Raw genomic sequence first — 23094 nt, 5'->3', positions numbered from 1 at the left:
ACAGGGTTTGAGTACTAGAACAAACAATCCAATTTTACATGGGAAAGCAGTGTTAAAAGTACTATTTTCTTATTAAAATATGTGGTAAGTTATTTTTGTTACCCAGGGTAGTTAAGCTGGTGTAAAATGGAAGTGTGAGTGCATATAACATGTGAAACCACCCATGTATACATGTGTCCCATACAGTATAGTTACACCCCTTGCTACTGTAATGAAAGAACATTTATATTTTATAAAAAATATATAAAACATGTATAAATATATAATATAATATATTATAATATTATAAGGATATAATATTATAGTATTATTATTATAATAATATAATATAATATAATATAATATAATATAATATAATATAATATAATATAATATAATATAATATAATATAATATAATTGGCCCAAGGGCCTACATAAGCCTAGCTAACAAGGTTCCCTGGCTTACACCACCCAAGAAAGTTATAGAAATATAGTATATAGAAACATATATAAAACATATTTTATAAGAATGAACTGTGAGCAATGGTTAGGTTTAAACATTGCTCAAATGTGAATGCTAAGCAGCAGGTAGCTCAGCTAAGTGGATTTGTGCACTGGTAAATGTTGCTAAGTGAAGCCAACACAGATTAAGCATCTGTATGTTTAACCGTGTGCTAGCATCACTAAGCGTCATGCAAACCCACACAAACCCACTTAAAACTGATTAAAACTGCTTAATTCAATCTGTTTCCATCAACCACTGCTCTGCTTAGTAACAAAACAATCAGCATTGCCAAGTCCTGAACCCAGGTCCCTACACCATAGTCAGAGCAATGTACCAGTACACCATTTGAGTTGTAAGGATTGGTGATGCTTCTTCAAACATATCATGCAGTAGAGTCATTCAACAGTAGGGAAAGGATTCTGTAGAATCAGTCAGGTTTTGTATTTATACATATACAGATGTATATATGTATGTATGCATGTATGGAGATGCATATATATATATATATATATATATATATATATATATATATATATATATATATATATATATATATATATATATATATATATATATATATATATATATATATATATATATATATATATATATATATATATATATATATATATATATATATATATATATATATATATATATATATATATATATATATATATATATATATATATATATATATATATATATCAAAAACACCCAAAGACCGTGAATGAGTATAAACAAACCAAAACCAAATATGAAGGAGTTGCCCAATAGCCTCAATAGTCAATAGCCAGCTGATGCTGGCAGAAACAGTAAAATATTTATGTAAAACAGGTGTAGATGGATCTCGTATCCCAAGATGATGTATCAAAGATCAGGAAGTTTATTACATAATGCAGCCAGCGCTATATACAGCCAGTCGCATACAGCATGGCTAACCAGCATGCAAAAAGGATGTAAAGATGCATGAAGCATGTAGGCGACAAACATATCAGTGATCAACCAAGTGCATGCAGAGCAGCAGGACAATGCTCGCGCCAATCGGCCAGCGATAATAGCAGAACACGCCTGACAACCACATTAGAGATGTAATCAGCATGTATAGCAATTAACATTGCTTCATAATGGTCAACAATCACAGTGAGCTGATGCCAGAACACCAGAACATGCATGTTCTAGAATGTAACTGCTGGCTAGGATAAAACTTATATGCAACTAAATGGATGCAACAAGGTGAGGTCACAATTGATGGCTTCCAAAATTCAATTGTGACCTCACCTTGTTGCATCCATTTAGTTGCATATAAGTTTTATCCTAGCTAGCAGTCACACCCTAGAACTTGTGCATGTATCCGGTGTTCTGTAACATCAGACGAACCGTTCAATGCAAGTAATGATTGTTGACTAGATTGTGAAGCAATGTTAGTTGCTCTACATGCAAGATTGGTACATCTCTAATGTAAGTTGGCAAGAGACATGTTTACTCTTCCATGTCTTTTTTGCTATTATGCCTGTCTTCATAGATTGGGCATAGGCATTTGTCCTACTGATCTGGTATTGAACGCTTGCATGCATTTTGCCGATCAATGGACTTTGATATGTTTTGTGCGCTACATGCTTTATGCATCTTTTTTATATCTTACCATGAGGGTGCATTGCTTTAGTATATTGTACATACTTGTGTATGCATTTTGCAAGCTATTTTGTGGTTATGTCCAATACGCCGCTTTGACGCATGTATATATAGCGTCTGCGACGTAATTATAATAAACTTGTTCCTGATGCTAGAGTCTTTTTGATACATCATCTGATACGGGCCTACCAGAGGATCCATTCTACACCTGTTTTGCATTAGAATATTTTACTGTTTCTGCCAGCATCAGCTGTAGGGACTATTGAGGCTATTTTACATCCACGATTGAGTGGCAACAGCTCCTTCCATATTTGTTTTTTTGGTTTTTATATATATATATATATATATATATATATATATATATATATATATATATATATATATATATGCTCATAACATGTAGTAGAGTCATACCTCATAACCATACCTCTCAACCTCTTAGTGCAAGAAATCTGGCCAAAGGCTGTCCAACTGGGGGGGGGGGACGACAATGGGCCCAAACTAGGGACATATTTTAAATATTGCTCTTATAAATGTAGAATGTTGCCAGATTGACAGGGTTTGTTTCAGCATGCATGTTCTGAAGGATGTGAATTTGAAAACTGAAATGTATGTCATCATTTACTTCAGAAATCCACAGATCATCACAGTGATTTACCAGGGATATACAAATAATGAATCTGTGGAACAGACCAGAAATATGAGCAATAAATCTGGACATACTGCAACAATCTGGATAGCCGAGAGGTAGGCTCAGAACCCCTTAGTGCAATAAATCTGGACCACACCTGCGAAAGTGTGGGGAGAAAGCCATGAAAATAGGGACATATCTGAAATACTGGAGTACATAAGCTGACACAGTTGCCACAGTAACACCCTTATGTCTGTCCTAACATATATTGACTGAAATAGCACAAGACCAACACTCAATTATTTCTCACTAGTTAGTGACTGAAATCTTCACATCATCCCACTGATGTGTCAGAAATACATAACACTTATGGAGGCCAGGCAACAGTACATCCTACAAATATCTGGACATAACATCACATTAGGGAAACTGCACTCAGCTGCTAAGCATGTCAACAAGCACTGTCCAAACTACAGTCAGAATGATACAACATGAACCCAAATCTGCTAGGGGGAATTACACATGTATTTTCAAATATGTCAGGCACTACAGGGATGTAAAAGCACTGAAAAGCAGACACCAGTGTGAAAGTACATACCCACAACCAATTCCACCACAGTCCCAGTGACATACCAATAAGCCAAAGGAACAGTACAGTATAAGGACTGTGTGAACAAAAGCATCTCAACATGTTTGCCACTCACACATTCCCCCTACATATACTGGCTCATTTCACAGTGCAGTATGATGACTGACCGTGGTATGGGACATGCTTCATTCTGCCCCTGCAAACATATACAGCCAATAGACCACCAGAAACAGGAGCAGCATGCACAGGCAGATAGAAAAAGAGCCATAACACATACATCCACCCCCCCTACACAGGCCAAATAACACTGACACACTACACTGCTACACAATCCTGACAGTCTATGTTAACAATTTCCAGAAGTACACAGACCTCTCAGCTGTACAGAGTCCCACAGAATGTCCAGGCTTTCTCCTCATATATAAGACCTCTTCCACATAACATGTCTGGAAGTTTGATACATCTCTGGGATGATATCAGGAATGTAGGCACTAAATAATCATATACCATACCTATCAACCTCTTACTGCATGACATCTAGACAAAGCCTGACATAACTGGGGGACAGAGGCCTAAAAACAGGAGCATATTTGAAATACTGCTGTTATAAACTGAAAATTTTGTTGGTGTAACATGGTTAGTTGTAACATATCTTTTCTGAGGGATATGAGGTCAGAAACACGAATGGATGTTAGCAGTTACTAACTGCAATTCCTAGAGTATGCTGCTGATTTTCCAAAGACAAAAATTGTCTGAGGAACACACCAAACATAGGAGTCCAAACTCTGGCCATTCAGCAGATAGCCCTACAGCTGAGAGTTATATCAAACACATAACACTGTCAGAGTTAAAATCATGCAGAAACTCCATGTCCACACAAACCCTATTAGACTAGCATTAATCCAAATGTATAACAGCAATACTTACATTCTGTCCCCATGTCTGGAACATTCTTCCCCATTTTGTTGGCCTGTCTCTGCAGTTATGGTTGTAAGAGGTATTTACAAACACCCTCTGTGATGATGTTGTTCACACACCTCCATGAAGTCCTCTTCATTGGCAAGGAAAAGGGCACTGCCCACATGAAGTACTCAATTATAGGAGTGTGTTGACATGCCATTGGCTATATGAATAACAACACAGCTGTTCTGCATGCAATTAGCAAGTGAGGGACACCAATTGGTGCACAGGCCATCAGCTGCTCATGAGCATTACCTACAAAAGGCAAGCTGCTGCCTATGCAAAACAGATGTACACCCTACATCCGTGAGAGAAAGAGAGAGAGAGATAGAAAGAAAAGAAAAAAACAAGCAGGCTATAACCACCTACACTTGGAAAAAAACAGGCATGTCAAACAAGTAAGCATGTAATGGACTGCAGTAGGGGGTATGTAAAAATGTGAAATAGAAAGTTTAACATATATGTCTCAACAAGACTTGCTGTACTGATAGATTGCTGATCAGAACCTATGGCCATAGCATCTGGGTCTGTCTGCTGTGACATAGATCATAGGTCAGGCCCCTGAGTCACCCCAGGAAAGGATGGCTCACATATGACTACTACTGGAGTGTGTGCTGAACAACACTGACAGTGACAATGCTAGACCAGCTACTGGGATGTTGTACATATCCATATCTTACTTGTGAATACAACTATGATATACTTGTTTGTCTCAGAAATGTGAGAAATCTATACATGGTATTTGCATAATAAAGTACTGTTGCAGATGTGTGTGTAGAACTTCATGCTATATACTGAGCTCATACCATTTAACTGTCTAGTGTTATGCACACTGACCATATATTTGTAGTCATTTACTCATAGAGTTGTGTTATGTCTGGCAACTCCTTGGCAAATTTGTGAAGACTGGCATTAACATCTCCTTCTTTTTCCTCTGGCTGTTCCCATTAGGGCTCGCTACAGTGGATCTTCTGTTGTCATTTCTGCCTGTCCTCTGCATCTTGCTCTGCCACACCAACCACCTGCATGTCCTCTCTCACCACATCCAGAAACCTTATCTGAGGCCTTCCTCTTTTCCTCTTACCTAGCAGCTACATCCTTACCATCCTTTTGCCAATATACTCAGCATCCCTCCTCAGCACATGTCCAATCCGAAGTAATGTTGCCTCTATGGCTTTGTCTCAAAACTGTCCAACATGGGCTGACCTTCTCATATACACATTGCTAATCCTGTACACCCTCGTCACACCCAGTGCAAATACTAATATCTGTACTCTGCCATGTCCAGCTCTGCCTCCTGCCTTTTTGTCAATGCTGGTCTCAATAACCTCTTGTAGACCTTCCCTTTCACTTTTACTGGTACTCATCTGTCACAAATCACTCCTGACACTCTTCTTCACCCTCTCCAGCCTGCCTGTGCTCTCTTCTTCACCTGTCCTCTACAGTCATCATTGCTGTGAAATGTTGATCCCAATCATTTAAAACATCCACCTTTGCCAACTCTTCTCCCTGAATCCTCAACATTCTACTATCCTTCCTCTCATTCACACACAGATATTCTGTCATAGTCCTACTGACCTTCATTCCTCTCCTCTCTAGAGCATATCTTCACCTCTCCAGGGTTTCTTAAATCTGTTCCCTACTCTCAATACAGATCACAATGTCATCTGCAAACATCATAGTCAACAGGGACTCCTGTATGATCTTTTCTGTCAACCTGTCCATCACCATTGCAAATAAGAAAGGGCTCACAGTTGATCCCTGATGTCATCCCACCTGCACCTTAAACACATCTGTCACTCCCACCACAGACCTCACCACTGCCACACCACCATTGCACATATCCTGTACAACTCTTACATGTATCTCTGTCACTTATGACTTCCTCATACAATACCACAACTCCTCTCTTGGCACCCTGTCATATGCTTTCTCTAAGTCCAGATAGGCAAAATGCAACTCCTGACCTTCTCTGTACTTCTCTATCAACACTCTCAGAGCAAACATCTCACCTGTAGTGCTCTTTCTGGACATGACACCATACTGCTGACCACTACTCATCATCTCCCTGCTTAACCTAGCTGCCACTACTCTTTCCCATAACTTTATGCTGCAACTGATCAATGTTATCCCTCTGTAGTTACTACAACTCTGCACATCAACTTTATTCTTAAAATGGTACACAAACACTTTCTCTCTACTCCTCATGCAACTTCTCACTTTCCAAGATATCATTAAACAATATGGTTTAAAACACCACTGGCATTTCCCCTTAACGCCTCCATGCTTCCACAGGTATGTCATGTGGACCAACAAGCTTTCCAGTATTCATCCTCTTCATATCCTTACTTCCTCCTTGGTAAGCTGGTGCACTTTCTGATTCACCATACCCACATCATCCAACCTTCTCTCTCTCATTCTCTTCATTCATCAGCCTATCAAAGTACTCTGTCCATCTGCTCAACACACTCTCCTCACTTGTGAATATGTTTCTCTCATTATCCTTTATCACCCCCATCTGATGCACATCTTTCCTAGCTCAGTCTCTCTGTCTAGCCAGTCAGTACAAGTCCTTTCATCCTTCCTTAGTGTCCAACCTATCATACAACTCTATCCTTACTTCCTCCTTGGTAAGCTGGTGCACTTTCTGATTCACCATACCCACATCATCCAACCTTCTCTCTCTCATTCTCTTCATTCATCAGCCTATCAAAGTACTCTGTCCATCTGCTCAACACACTCTTCTTACTTGTGAATATGTTTCCCTCATTATCCTTTATCACCCCCATCTGCTGCAAATTTTTCCTAGCTCAGTCTCTCTGTCTAGCCAGTCAGTACAAGTCATTTCATCCTTCCTTAGTGTCCAACCTGTCATACAACTCTTCATATGCCTCATCTTTAGTATTTGCCACATCTATCTTTGCCATGCACCTCATCTCCTTATATTCCTATTTACTTTCCTCATCTCTCTGACAATCCCACTCCTTCTTCCCCAACCTCTTTCTCTGTATACTGTCCTGTACTTCCTCAGTCCACCACCAGGTCTCCTTGTACTAATTCCTCCATCCACATGTCACGCCAAACACCTTTCTAGCCATCTCCCTTACTAGCTCTGCTGTACTTACCCAGATATTTGTTAAATCTTCACTGCCACCCAGTGCCTGTCTTAACTCTTCCCTGAACTCCACCTCACAATCACCCTTTTCCAGTTAGCACCATTTCATCCTTGGTGCTGACCTCACACTCCTCCTCTTCTTGATCACCAACGTCATCTTACAGACCAACATTCTATGCTGCCTAACTACACTTTCCCCTGTCATCACTTTACAGTCTCCAATCTCCTTCAAACTGGCCCTCTTAGATTGGATATATTCCCACTGTGTGCATATTCCTCCACTTTTGCATGTCACCCTGTGCTCCTCCCTCTTGTTATAGTATGTATTCACCACAGTCATATCCATCCTTTTTGCAAAATCCACTACCATCTCACTGTCTGCATTTCTTTGCTTAACACCATAGATACCCATCACTTCCTCATCCCCTCTGTTCCCTTCACTAACATGGCCATTGAAATCTTCTGTAATCACCACTCTCTCACCCTTGGGTGCAGTCATCAACAAGTCATCCAAATGACTTCACATTTCTCTTTCTCATCCATCGCGCAATCAACTTGCATAGCATATGCACTAACAACAGTCATCATTACACCATCAGTTTCCAGCTTCATAAACATCACTCTATCAGACACTCATTTCATCCTCCAAAAACACTCTTGGCATACTGTTCTTTCAGGCTAACCCCCTACTCCCTTTCTCCTCCCATCCACACCATGATAACACAATTGTGACCTGCCTCCAATACACCTAGCTGTACTCTCCTTCCATCTGGTCTCTTGCACACACAATATATTAACCATCCTCTGGTCATCATATCAGCTAGCTCTGTCCCTATACCAGTCATACTGCCAACATTTAAAGTTCTTACCCTCACTACCACACTCCTAGCCTTTCTCCTTTCTTCCTGCCATATGAGTGTTGGACATCCTCCAGGGTATGCCTGTCAATGCAAAGGCTACTGTGCTATTCAATGATTCAAGTGTGTTACAGCAAAATTAAGACCGTATCACTAATTTTGTCCCATTGCCCCCCCCCCCCATGTATGTGTGGTGTCCTACAGATGTCCTGCTCTAATGAGTTGAGTGGGATGACTGGGCAGCAAGAGTGTGAATACAGTGTGCCATACTGACATAGAACAGAAACGTATATCAGGTATTACCTGTGCACATGTCAGTATGAGTAGGTGTATCTGGCCACCTCAATAACAGACATGGGATGCAAAATGTCATTTAAATAAGCTGTACATGTTGTACACGTGTGTAATCTTAGTTACTGTGCATCCTACAGAATGACATTTCTGCAGCTACTGGTTGTCGCATTTCCCTGACACAGCCATAGGTACTACAATAACCATGATTATCAGTTTGAAATTGGAGACGTATCCAACTGTGTTATGACTTTGTATCCATGCCTACTACAAACAACTATATGAACACCTACATAGCTGTATGGACTCAGCAATATCCTATTTGTAAAACCTGCCTCCACCAAAGTAGAGTAATCCCCTTTGCTGGACAGCAGCAATACACAAACCACAGACTTTGTTCCTATATTGGCTGTACAGGGCAAAGTAAGAGCAGGCACCATCTTGGCATCGTCAGCCATTGTCTGAACAAGCATATAAGGTCACAGGTGGATTACTGTAAGGCTAAATGTTGTTGTTGTTTGTCTTTTGGCTTTTCCCAGTAAGGGGTCGCCACAGTGGAACTCCGGTCCACTAATGATTGGCAGCAGATGGTTACGAAATGCCGAGGTGCCAGCTTGACAACCAACCAAGGCACGTCCATTTGTGCACGCATGTCTTTCGAATGCTACCCAACCATGGGGAGGACATGCAGACTCCACACAGAAGGCACTCCCAAGCCCAGCCGAGAATCGAACGGGAGAACCTCTTGCTGTGAGGTAACAATGCTACTGCCGTACTACAAATTGGACACATCCACCAAGGCCAATCAGAAGGGCATCTTTACATATGTCTGCAATCTCAGAGGCAACAAACCAACCCAACCTGTAATGGTAGTCAATCAGAGCACATACACACACAACATAAGCTATAGCCAACCTGCTGCAGATAGGGTTAGGGCAAACATCACCCCCCTGGTTCAGCATCACTATAGGTGGATATGCACAGCACCCACACCCCTCCCACATTACCAGTGAGCAGGTACATATTGTCCACTGAAAGGCAACAAACGTAAGTATCCATGGGACCTGATAACATCCCTGTCCACATCCTACATGAACTCAGGCATGTGCTCCCAGCTGCATTACGCACTGTAGTCACACCAAGCTTTGGCACCATCCACACCCCATCCACATGGAAGATGGCCAATGTCATCCTTCTACACAGACCTGAATGCAGAATAGAGGATTATGCAATGAACTGGCCCTAACTGGGGGGAATATGAAACACCAGGACCAGGAGCGCAATGTAAACTGATACTGTGTTGATAGATTACAGGGGTATGGTGTGGTTGTGAGTGGTGGCTACTGGTATTCAATGCAGATGTGCAGGTTCTGTACATACTGCTGTCAAATGTATGAGGTCTTGTGATGTGTTTCCCTGTTTATGCCTTCCAGGTGCAATGTCACATCAGCGAAGGTCAACTATTTCAGTGGCTGAGACAAATATAATCATAGAAGCCATACTACAGAACCATGCAATGATATTTGGTCAGAGCCAGCAACATCTGTGGGAGAGGACCGACCTGTGGGATGACCTTGTCCACATGGCAAACAATGTCAGCCTGCATGCATGTGCATACAGGTCCAGCATTGTGCAACCAAACTCATATGTCATGCTCGGCAAAGGGCTGCTGCCATGCCCATGGACCACACAGCCACAGGTGGGGGCCCAGCCATGCAACTCCCCACTGACACCCACTGAAGAGCTCCTCACCGACCTTGGGGCACCCATCCCAGTACAACATCATGGTACAGACCCCCACATGCTGGAGGTGGGTGGCACCCAAACAATGGACGAGGAGCGTGCATGTAAGGCCCCAGTGGAGATTACTAGACTAGTGTAGCAGACATACTTGTATCTGTAGAGTATCTACATGCATGTGTCAGGTCAGATTGCAATTGTGGATGGGGTTTTCTAATGCACAGAAGTGCACATCTATGGTGAAGGACAACAAATTGTGTAGTATTGGGGGTTGTACTGTAAATGTGCAGACATGCTGCATCCATGCTGTACTAATGCCACATGTGAGTCTGTTGACAATACCTCTCTCCCACAACTACCTAGGTCCCTCTGGTCTGCATGTGGGACAGCAGCCTGAAGCTGGTGAGTATGGAATTGCTCTGTTGTGGTTTTCCAATACCCCATGCATGTGAAGGGTATGCAATTTACCAGGCACACAGCTGTCACTCATAACCATATTGCTTTATGTGCTTGTTCACTTGTGGTGGGGTTAACTGTATTGCATCACAGTGGTCACCACACGGGCCTATCTGAAGAAAATATAACATTCCTGTAGCATACCTCACAACCTGTCAGTGCAAGACTTCTGGACAGAGACCAACAAAATGGGGGGGGGGACGGCCTAAGGTAGGGACATGTGTGAAACATTACTCTTATACAGTGGATATAACAGTGTACACACCCCTGTTAAGATGCCAGGTGTTTGTGATATATACAAATTATGACAACAATATGTCAGTTCACACCTTTTCCAACCTTTAATGTGACCCATAACATGAATAATTCACTTGTAAAACCAAGCAATCTGTTGAGCACCAAATATGGAGTATACAAACCTTACAATAAGCTGGATGCATATGTGTGCACACCCTTCAAATAATATTTTATTGCAGCAGCTTGAGATTTACTGACAGCATTCAGTCTGCTTGGGTACACACTTACCATCACATAAAGGCACTCTGAGTAACAACAAATAACAGTCTGCTGTCCAAGTAGGGTATTCATGACATTTGCTCAGTTGCCTTCAACAGCAGCAGCTATGGCTTGCAGGCAGCTTACAAAGCAGCAAAGGGATCTCATATTTGAAAGGTATCAGTCAGGAGTAGGGTACAACAACATTTCCACAGCATTGCATACACCATGGAACACAGTGGAGACAGTCATCAAAAGGTGTATTGAATATGGGACAACAGTGCTGTTGAAAAGAACCTAACATCCCTCCAAAACTGATGAAAAGACATGTCCAAACCTGGCCAGGGAGGCTGCCAGGAGACATAAAGCAACACTGAGGAAGTTGCAGGAATCTCTTGCAAGTACTAGTGTTGTGTACTACATGTGAGAAAGAACAATCTCCCATATTCTGCATAAGTCTGGCCTATAGGGTCGGGTCTGAAGATGGAAGCATTTCCCCACACCAAAAAACATCCAGGGGTGGATACAGTTTGCAATACAGCACATCAAGTCTCCCAAAGACATGTGTGAAAATGTGTTATGGTGTGATGAGACTATGGATTGACCTCACAGACACAATACCAAAAGGTACATGTGGTGCACAAGCAACATCTCTCTTCACCTGAAGACCACCATCCCCATGTTGCATCATGCTGGTGGCATTGGCCTGCTGTGGGGATGCTGTTCCAAAGCCGGAACTGGGCCTATAGTCATGGTGGTGGGAATTCTGAACAGTTTCAAATAACACTCAAATCTGGCCGAAATTTATCAGGTGTCTGCAAGAATGTTGAGGATGGGGAGGGATGACAGCCTTCAACATGACAAACACCCGAAGCATACATCCAAAGCTACCTAAGAATGTCTCCACCTGAACACACTCATGGTTATTGATTGGCCCAGCCAGACCATAAATCTAAACCCGATAGCAAAACCCCAGTGTCACCTGACGAGGGCTGTGCACATGAGCTGCCCTTGCAATATGACAGAGTTGGGAGACCTTTGGAAGGGAAAGTGGCCAAATAATGCCAAGTCAAGATGTGCCATGCTGATAGACACCTTCCAAAGAAGAGTGAATGTTGTAAGTCACTTACGAGGTCCTTCAACAAAGTATCATTTTAAGGGTGTGCACACGTATGCAACTACCATATTGTACATATTTAATTCATTATATTTTACACATAACACATTTGTTTGTTTATGGATTGGATTTCACAGGTCATATGTCACATGAAAGGTGGGTAATATTTTTGAATTTATTATTGCAGTCTCATTTTATGTATTACAAGAACATGGCATGTTAACAGGGTTGTGTATACTTATCATATCCACCATAAGCTTAAAAGGTTGGTGGTGTAACAGGAATTGTGTGCCATACATTTACTGCTGATTTGGAGGTCTAAAACTCAAATGTATGTCATTAGTTAGTGATGTCACTCCTCAGATCATCCCAGTTATGTATCAGACAAACACAGGGGTTATAAGAAACAGAGCAAACATATGAGCCAGACATATACACATCCTGCAAGGATCTGTACAGTTGTGATATATGTTCTGTAGTACTTGCCACTGTGCTTTACTTGTGAACAGTAATGATGTGTATATGAGTGCAGTCTGTGCTGGGGAAGGGCCATCACCTACTAACACTACTCATGTATCCCAGAGCTGTATATTGCTAGTTACATGGAGTAAAACTGGCTGCAATGCATGATGTTGAGGGCTGTGTGTCATGCATGTCACCATTTGGGTAATGTGAGGTCTGTGTTAACAGATTTCTGCCATCTCACCTCTAGGTATCTGTGTGTGTGTGTGTGTGTGTGTGTGTGTGTGTGTGTGTGTGTGTGTGTGTGTGTGTGTGTGTGTGTGTGTGTGTGTGTGTGTGTGTGTGTGTGTGTGTGTGTGTGTGTGTGTGTGCGCACCAACCAACCTCAAAGTGCAGGTATTAATGTACATATGTTGTCTTCCCCTCACAGGTAGGAATGGGGTTCGGGGACCCTCCTGCTTGGAAACTGATATCATTGTCTCTGCAGACATGGACAATGATGATAGGAATAGTGAGGTGCAGGTGGGGCTGTCAGGGGCTGAATCTGTGCCATTGGTTGGGATCCCACTGTTGTCCACACCATCCCCAGACACAGTGACAATGCCCACACATACCCCATCACCAGTGGCCACAGATAATGGACAGTTGGCAGGTGGTGGTATGGAACAGGCTACTGTGGTGATTATGGCAGGTGTGAGTGTAGACACTGGCCATATCCAGAGTGCAGGCGAGGTGCCACACAGGCGGATGGACAGGAGTGCTAGCAGGAGGACTGCTGCTCATCAAGCTGGTGTCACAATTGCTACAGCAGGTATCACCAGACATGTGTTGTGGGCTGTCATGGATGCACAGGCACATAGTGAACTCTACACCAGACAAATATGCAGGGTGGTGGATGCAACTCTTTCTGATTTAAGATGAGATCTTGGCAAGCCTTGATTGTGGCATGTCTGTGTTAGAGCATGTGGAGGGAGATAGGCATCGGTAATGTGGACGTAGGTCAGCACCAACAACAACTGAGAGTCTACAAGGCTGTGCACCTTCACACTCCTGTAGTGGCAGTGACACCAGCACTACCAAAGGAGGATTGCTGTCCACATTACACCGGAGCAGGCCATGAGCATGTGGTCCTGACCAGTCCAGTCAAGGGTACAGATCCAGCACACAGCAGTCACCATCAGGAAGCAGTTCTGCATCTAGCCTTGGGCCTGGTGGTGCCAGTGATAACCCTGGCAGGACCAGTTCCCATGTCTGTGGCCAGAGACGGTGAACTGGACATCCTTCCATGTACGGGCCACAGCTGTCCAATATACCCCTGTGTAGGGCAGCCACATGGCATGACAATGTGCATACATACACACACACATCTGTATCACAGGCAGGTCACCTCCAGACACACACATCACCTCAGCACAGCCTATCTATTGGATAACCCTCCAAACACACACACACACACACACACACACACACACACACACACACACACACACACATGATGTCAACAGTATGGCCCAGCCTAGGCCTCTGACAAACCCACACCACACCCTGTGCATATGATGATACATGTGCCACATCCCTGTCATCCATAACATTGATGCAGGGACATGCTAATATGGGTCTGATGCACAGGGTGAATATAGTACAGTGCAGCTATGTAATACTGTGTAAGGTGCTGTCGGCTTGCATGTGTTATGGGTACACATACAGGTGTATGCACCTTATTAGCCATAATGCATTATTGCTGTTAGTACCACTGACTGAATGTAGTCTAACATGCTGTATTCCGTTTGTGTTCCAGGTCTATGTGTGTCTGCAGGCTGTGGCACTGCAGACATTCCCAAGATGGAGTATGGCAGAGTGGAAATACACCGACCATGTCATAGGCAAGATACAGCTTTATATGTACATGTACCAGGTGTGTATGCATGTAACAGTGTGTGAGGGACACTGTGGTCAGACAGTGTGATATTGCATACATACCCCTTGTCAAAAACAGGTAGCCTTCAGACATGTCACCTCAGTGTTGTGTAGTACCACAGGTTCATACATACAAAACAGGTTACTGCAGTACTGTCAGCAGATCCCTCATAAGTGTAGCCATTAAATTAACTGCAACAGAATCACCTGTCAACACCTGTTGGCCCTGCCATTTCTTTCCCATACACTCAACCCTGATGCAGTTGGTGAGGGCATGCATGATACTGTGTATGACAGGTTTGTGGTATGTATTCCGGAGTTCACAGGGTGGAACAGGGAGACAAAATGGTATATCCTTTTCATACACACAGTAAGGACTAACACAAGGAATGTGCATACAGTAACACAAACACAGTTGGCAAGAGGCAGATTAGTAAACCTACATATCCACTTTGATGTACTGTAGTACTACATACACATGACATGCCCCACATAGATTATATGCATGAGACGTAACACACTACCTCTTACAACATGTAATGTTGGGAATGCCTTCATGGATGCTGAGATAACCCACCAGTAATAGTATGTGGAGTCATGTATTGGTCCTGCAAGCCTGGACAAGTGATAGGATAGCAGACATTTGTATCAGCATAATGTTTCAGTCAGGTATGATACCTGATGCTGGCATATGTGTCACTGCACTCACTGTAAATGATTTGGCAACAATATCACATATTGTTAAGGGAGACAGACTACATAAAGGTTGCAAATATCTGAATATTCCATAGACATCTGTACAGAGGAATGGTATGGCCTGTACAATGGTTTAACATGCCGCACATGAGGCAGATGCTGTTAACATGCTACATAAAGTAATGCCATCTGAAGGTGGTAAACAGGTGTGGGTGGTACACACATCAAAATGGTATCAGCCAAACATGATATGATCCTCACCCAAACACACACAGTTGCCAGTATTGAGATTAGAACCCCTACCTATCTAATTAGTATTACTACAGTGTTACGCAATTATCAGATGTGCCATGGAGCTTATATGATTTCACCCACTCCCAAGGTATTTCTAAGGTGAATGACAACAGGCCTAGTAAAGTAGGGTGATGGAAAGTGGGTGATGGGAAATGTACAGGATGGTACACAACTCAAAATGGTATATTCCACACAGTACATGATTTTCACACACACACATGCACACAAAAAGTTGAGCATATTGAGATTAGAACCCCTACCTGTCTAGTTATTTCTACTACAGTGTTACACAGTTATCAGATGCACCACAGTGCTTATATGATTTCACTTACTCCCAAGGTGCTTCTAAGGTGAATGACATCAACAGGCCTAGTAAAGTAGGGTGATGGGAAGTGTACAGGGTGGTACACAACTCAAAATGGTATAACCCACACAGTATATGATTCTCACACAAACACACACCAATTATCAGTATTGAGATTAGAACCCCTACCTATCTAGTTAATTTTACTACAGTCTTATGCAGTTATCAGACAAACCACAGACTTATATGATCTCACTTCATCCCAAGGTACTTCTAAGGTGAATGACATCAGCAGGCCTAGTAAATTAGGGTAATGGGAAGTGTACAGGATGGTACACAGCTCAAAATGGTATATCCCACACAGTATATGATTCACCCCAAACACACACACCCACACACACACACACACACACACACACACACACACACACACACACACTTACTTGCTAGCACTGAGATTAGAACCTCTGCCTATCTAGTTATTTGTACTATAGTATTACACAGTTATCACACATGCTACAGAGCTTACTGGGCTGACAACTGGCCAAAGATGCTGATAAGGGGAATGGCATCAGCAGGACTGATAAAGTAAGGCAGTGGGTGAGAAACATATCAAAATACTTCTTCCTACAAACATACACACTTACACACACACACACACACACACACACACACACACACACACACACACACACAAATGCATGCTGGATCTGAGAGTAGAACCCCTGCCTATCTAGTGATTTGTACTATAGTGTTACACAGTTACTGGAGATGCTACAGAGCTTACTGGACTGACAACTAGCCAAAGGTGCTGATAACTGCACAGCTGAGGTAAACTATCACAGGTGCCAGAAATTCTGCCTTCAGTATTTCCCTTAGATCTTGCTACTTCTTTCTCTGTCACACTTCAGATAGCCTAATAGCTTTTCACTTCAACAGGTTTTTCTATCAATTATTCTAACATACCTGAGAGCCATCAGCAGTAGTCGTTCCTCATGGAATTAGCTCCAGTACTTAGTAGTTATGACCACCCCTCCTGGCATGATTAAAGTGCAGTTCTCTCTGCTTTAGCCCATTAACCTGGTGTACTTGGGCATTCTGAGGCACTGTTGCAACTGCCTCATGTACACTGACAACCATCTTCTCTAAATTCCCAACACTCAGACTTGTGAGAGATACCCGTATATCACCATATTGGATGATATGCACTCTCCAGTGAAGACTGAACTAGCTGGTCAAGAGGAGAAGGGTCAACACTTGTACCACACTATATGAAACACATACCCCTCCAGAACATCCACTATCACAGCTCTGACATACAAACAAAAAACACACACCCACCTTCACAGAGGCACACAATAGACATTTACCCAAACAGCAGAGATCATCAAGACAGACACCCACTCGACCACCACAACACAGCACAAATCACAGAACACATATCTCACCTACACAGTGTGCCCCTCAACCTAAGCCCATAAGACTAGCCACCTTGCCAAATACAGTAATCATAGGTGACTCAATAGTGAGGCATACAGATGTCCCACTCACTAGGTTGAATATGGCAAAGGTAACAGTCAGCTGTCTATCAAGTGCCAGAATCCAACACATAGCACACCCAGTCAGGTCACTCCACAACTACAAGTATCACTCTGTCATTGTCCATGTGAGTGTGAATGACCTGAGATGCACCTCCCTGGATTACACGAAAAGAGACATGGTGGAGCTCTTAGATTATGTGGGCCAGGTAGGTATGACAGTAGCCCTGAGCAGTATACTACTGTCCCCCATGAATGATACTGCAGTGCAAGCAACAAATGATTGACTTCAACAACTGGCTTAAGTGTCTGGTGTCATTCTCAGGGGATCCAGTATCTGTCTGCTTGGGATGGCATGACTGACAGACCATGATGCCTTGCCAGAGATGCCCTGCATCTGTCACCCCTGGGTTTCCAGGTACTGGCTAAGTCTCTTGCCACCCCTATAGTGCCTTTTTAGGTGATGTTTCAAATCAAATTACCACTGTAACAGCTATAAATAAATGCAAACTGAGGGTCATGCTGCTCAACACTAGACATCTAAATCTCAAGATGCAGTCACTCAAAGCAATCCTCAAAATGGAGAACATTGACATTTGCAACTGAGACCTGGTTTACAGCAGCACTCCTGCACTATCAGGCTATAACTCATTCCACACCTGTCAGCCCCAAAACATGGACCACAGCTCCAAAGGCAGTGGTGTCTCCATATTAATAAAGGATATGCACAAGTCCAGACTAGTATCCCAGCATAATACATCTGAGATACTTCAGGTACAACTGACAATGGGTAATAGTGCAATCCAGGTCATACCCTGCTATAGATCCCCATTAATGTCCCTAGACTCTCAATCCACATTCCTCAGCACCCTGGAATCTACCAAAGTCCAATCCAACACTTTCATACTAGGAGACTTCAACTACTCCTTCATCAACTGGGAAAAGTACCCAAGCACCAATACACTGGCCCAATGCTTCCTGGAATTCATCAGTTCTAATGCCCTGGACCAGCTCATTCTGAACCCCCAGAGGAAGCAATATCCTTGACCTGTGTTGATTACTAACATATTGGACTGTTGCTTGACAACAGTAGTCAATCCCTACCTGGTCAGATCCAACCATAAAGTAATCACCATGGAAATCCATATCACACCCAAACCCCCCGCAAAGGTAACCACCTTGAAAAACTTCTCCAAAACTGACTTTGGACTCCTAAAAACAGAGGTTGGTAACTTCACAGCACCCATGGCAATGGAAAATATCTGCATGACTGCCGAATCATACACAAATGCACTGTACAAACATCTACATAAATGCATGAAGCTAGCCATACCCAACAAAACCATGACACACTCCTCCAAACACTGGGGACCAATCTGGTGGTCCCCTGCCATTAATAACCTGCATAACAGAAGGAAGAAACTGTTGCCAAAAAAAGGTGGAGTCCCAAGAGTGGTAAACCTCCCTTATTAACCTCAACAACAACTTCAGATCTCTCGTGAAATTATCTAAAGCCAGCTATGATGGCAGAATTGCAGCAGATACTGACAAAAATCACAAAGCCTTTGATAGTTATATCAAAAACCTCCACAGCAATACCCAGAAGTGATCTGACGTACTGCACAATGCTGCCTCCTATACTAAGCCAACAGATATTGCCAACATTCTTGCCAACACATTCAGTGCCAGCTTTACCCCTCTCTCCCTCTTAAGGGAACAATCAGAATGCCAGGCACCCAGGATTACTGCAGCCCAGGTTAAACCTACATTGTCCAGGGGGAAGAATACAGCTTCCATGGGACCCAAAAATATCCCTGGCTGTGTTCTACATGAACTACAAAGATACCTGGCACCACAACTGTGTCCCTGTTCAGTCACAGCCTCACCTCAGGCTTTGTCCCTCCTAAATGGTGCACTGCTACAATTATCCTTCTCCATAAAGGGGTTACAAATACAGACCCTGGGAATTATCAGCCCATTAGCCCGATGAGTGTGATATGTACAGCTATGGAGCACATCATCAGGGACCTGATTGACAAAGATATAGGTAATCTCCTAACTCTGGACCCCACACAGTTTGGCTTTGTGAAACAGAAATCATGCCTACTCAACCTGGTTGACTTCTTTGAGTCAGTCACCAGGGCTGTGTATGATGTTAAGGCACTGCATACAGCCTACATCAATCTGGCTAAGGCTTTTGATACCATTCCTAAGTCAGGAATTATTGATTAACCCACCAAACTAGGCATCAACCCTTATATCACTAGGTGGGTTGCAAATTGGCTCACAGATAGAACACACAGTGTGAAAGTAGCTAGCTCCAAGTCAGACTACCAACCAGCCACAAGTGGAGTCCCACAGGAATCACTTCTGGGTACTCTTCTGTTCAGCATCTATTTCTCAGGAGTTAAGGCCAACACAAAGGAACTCTGGCTGACCAAGTTCACAGATTACTGCAAGCTGCGATCCATCATTAACTCCACAAGTGATGCAGACATCCTACAGAAAGCCTTCACTGAGGCCAATGACTGGTGTGGAAACCATGGCCTGAAGCTTGACACCACAAAATGCATCATCATCCCCTCTGGTAAAAACTCAGTTCCCACTTACCACATTGATGGGAGCACACTGAACACTGTAGGTGTTATAAGAGATCTGGGGACACAGGTTGACAGCAGCCTCTCCTTCAACCACCACATTGCCACTGTGGTCGGGAAGTCCTTCTATGTGGCACATGTCATTACCAAGGGTTTTGCATCCAGAAAGAAATAGGTCATCTTCTCTGTCTACTCTTCCCTTATTAGTCCAATCATCAACTATAATGGCCCATTTGGCAAGTACCTCACTAGACACCTGCAACAGCTGGACAGGCCACAGAAGTACCTCACAAAGAGGATCCAGGCATTAAACACATGTCCTACACAGACATACTCAAAAGACCCCAGCTATTCTCTGTCTCATATTACCTACTTAGAGGTATTCTCTGCTTGACTTACAAAGCCATATCTGACTCAGCTCTTTTAGAAATGCTACATCTAAAGACATTCCAATCCTTCCACACAACACACTGCAGAGACCTCATCCTCATTGCGACAATCAACACAACATGCTGGAGGAACAGGTTCCTCACCCAAAGGCTGCACATGCCCTGGAATAGGCTTCCCATACATGTCAAGCAGAGCACCCAGCTGACCCTGTTCTAGAGAAATCTTGATGAGTGGATGGGTAATAGGAAGTTCACCCCAGGGATCACTCCAGTGGCTCTACTTGATAGAGGCAATGGAACTAACATCAGGTGCCACAATGGCAGGTTACTTCTATGGACTAGGCTTGTAAAGACTCCAGGGCCATTAGCCTAGTACACACCTATGAACTTATAAGAGGAATGACATCAGCATGACTGATAAAGTAGGACGGTGGGTGGGAACGTTATCAAAATACTTATTCCTACAAACATACACACACATTTATACACCCCCACACACATTTGCCAGATCTGAGAATAGAACCCCTGCTTCTCTAGTTATTTGTACTATAGTATTACATAGTTATCACACATGCTACAGAGCTTACTGTGCTAAAAACTAGCCAAAGGTGCTGATAAGGGGAATGACAGCAGTAGTGATAATGTAGGGCAGTGGGTAGGAAACTTATAAAAATACTTCTTCCTACAAACATACACACACACATACACACCCACACACATTTGCCAGATCTGAGAGTAGAACCCCTGCCTATCTAGTTATTTGTACTATAGTGTTACATAGTTATCACATGCACTACTGAACTTACTGGGCTGACAACTGGCAAAAGGTGCTGATAAGGGGAATGGCATTAGCAGGAGTGATAAAGTATGCCAGTGGGTGGGAGACTTATCAAAATACTTCTTTTTACAAACACACACACACACACACACACACACACACACACACACACACACACACACACACACACACACACACACACACACACACACAGTAGGGCAGTGGGTGGGAGACTTATCAAAATACTTCTTCCTACAAACATACACACACACATACACACCCACACACCTTTGCCATATCTGAGATTAGAACTCCTGCCTAGCTGGTGATTTGTACTATATGGTTATGCAGTTATTACATGCACTACTAAGCTTGCTGGGCTGACAGCTGGCCAAAGATGCCAATAAGTGAAATGACATCAGCAGGACTGATAAAGTGGGACACTGGGAAGTGTTGTGGGTAGGAGTGGCCTAAAACTGTTTTACCTACAAACAGACACTCCCTCATTCTCACATACATAACTGTCTCTCTCACACACACACATACACACAGACACACACACACAGACACACACACACACACACACACACACACACACACACACACACACACACACACACACACACACACACACACACACACAGCTGCCAGTATTGAGATTAGAAGCCTTACCTATCTAGTTATTTGTACTATAGTATTATGCAGTTATCACATGCGCTACTGAGCTTATAGGAGTGATCAGTGTCCAATGGTATGTCTAAGGTGAATGACAGCAGCAGATCTTGTGAAGTAGGGCAATGTGAAGTGTACTGATTGAGAACAGTTTCCTAATACTTAGAACTACAAACACACATGCACACACACACACACACACACACACACACACACACACACACACACACACACACACACACACACACACACACACACGCAGGTGATGTGATATTATAAACCCAACCTTAGTACTGCTACACAATGGAGCTCACTTTTTATGCTGGCACATGCAATTGTTTACAACTGGTATGCCACTGTCCACAGCAGGACATCACTATATGCCATTCAGGGTATCCGTGTGTGTGACTCACTCTGTCTGTGTCCCCTTGTGTCTCTTCTGTCTCTATCACTGTCTGGCTCTCACTTCCCCACATCTATGTGTGTGTGTGTGTGTGTATGCTTGACATATGTTGCTATCTGTTACCCATATATATATATATATATATATATATATATATATATATATATATATATATATATATGTGTGTGTGTATCTCATACAACAGATGCAGATATATCACATATGGGCCACATACAGCTAGCTGAGGGTAATCCTGTCTGATGTGTGTGTGTGTGTGGGAACAGTTGAGGTGTACAAAGCTGCCTGTATGTACAGACATATATACACAATACAGTCATAGATTCCGATGTGGGTTCCAACATGTCCTGTGATTCTTTACGTGTAGGATCATGCCCAGTGTGACCTTCTATAGCTAGAGTGGGACTCCATTTCAGAGATAGGTGTACTCCAGTCCAGGGTTTTGTGTGCTACAGCCATACCTCTCAGGAGTACACAGGACTTTCCTCAGGGTATTTGTTTTGTTTAGCAGACATTATCTGACATATCTGTAGTCTGACACTGTAATGCATTGTATCATTACCTAGTGCCAGTCATCCTCAGATCATCACAGTGCTTTATCAGAGAAATACTAATTGCATGATACATATACCAATATTATGAGGGCAGCTATGTA

This window comes from Protopterus annectens, chromosome 2.part0 (genome assembly GCF_019279795.1).
Source record: "Protopterus annectens isolate FY-2018-M chromosome 2.part0, PAN1.0, whole genome shotgun sequence".
NCBI lineage: Eukaryota > Metazoa > Chordata > Ceratodontiformes > Protopteridae > Protopterus > Protopterus annectens.
Note: the sequence above shows the minus strand (reverse complement) of the source record.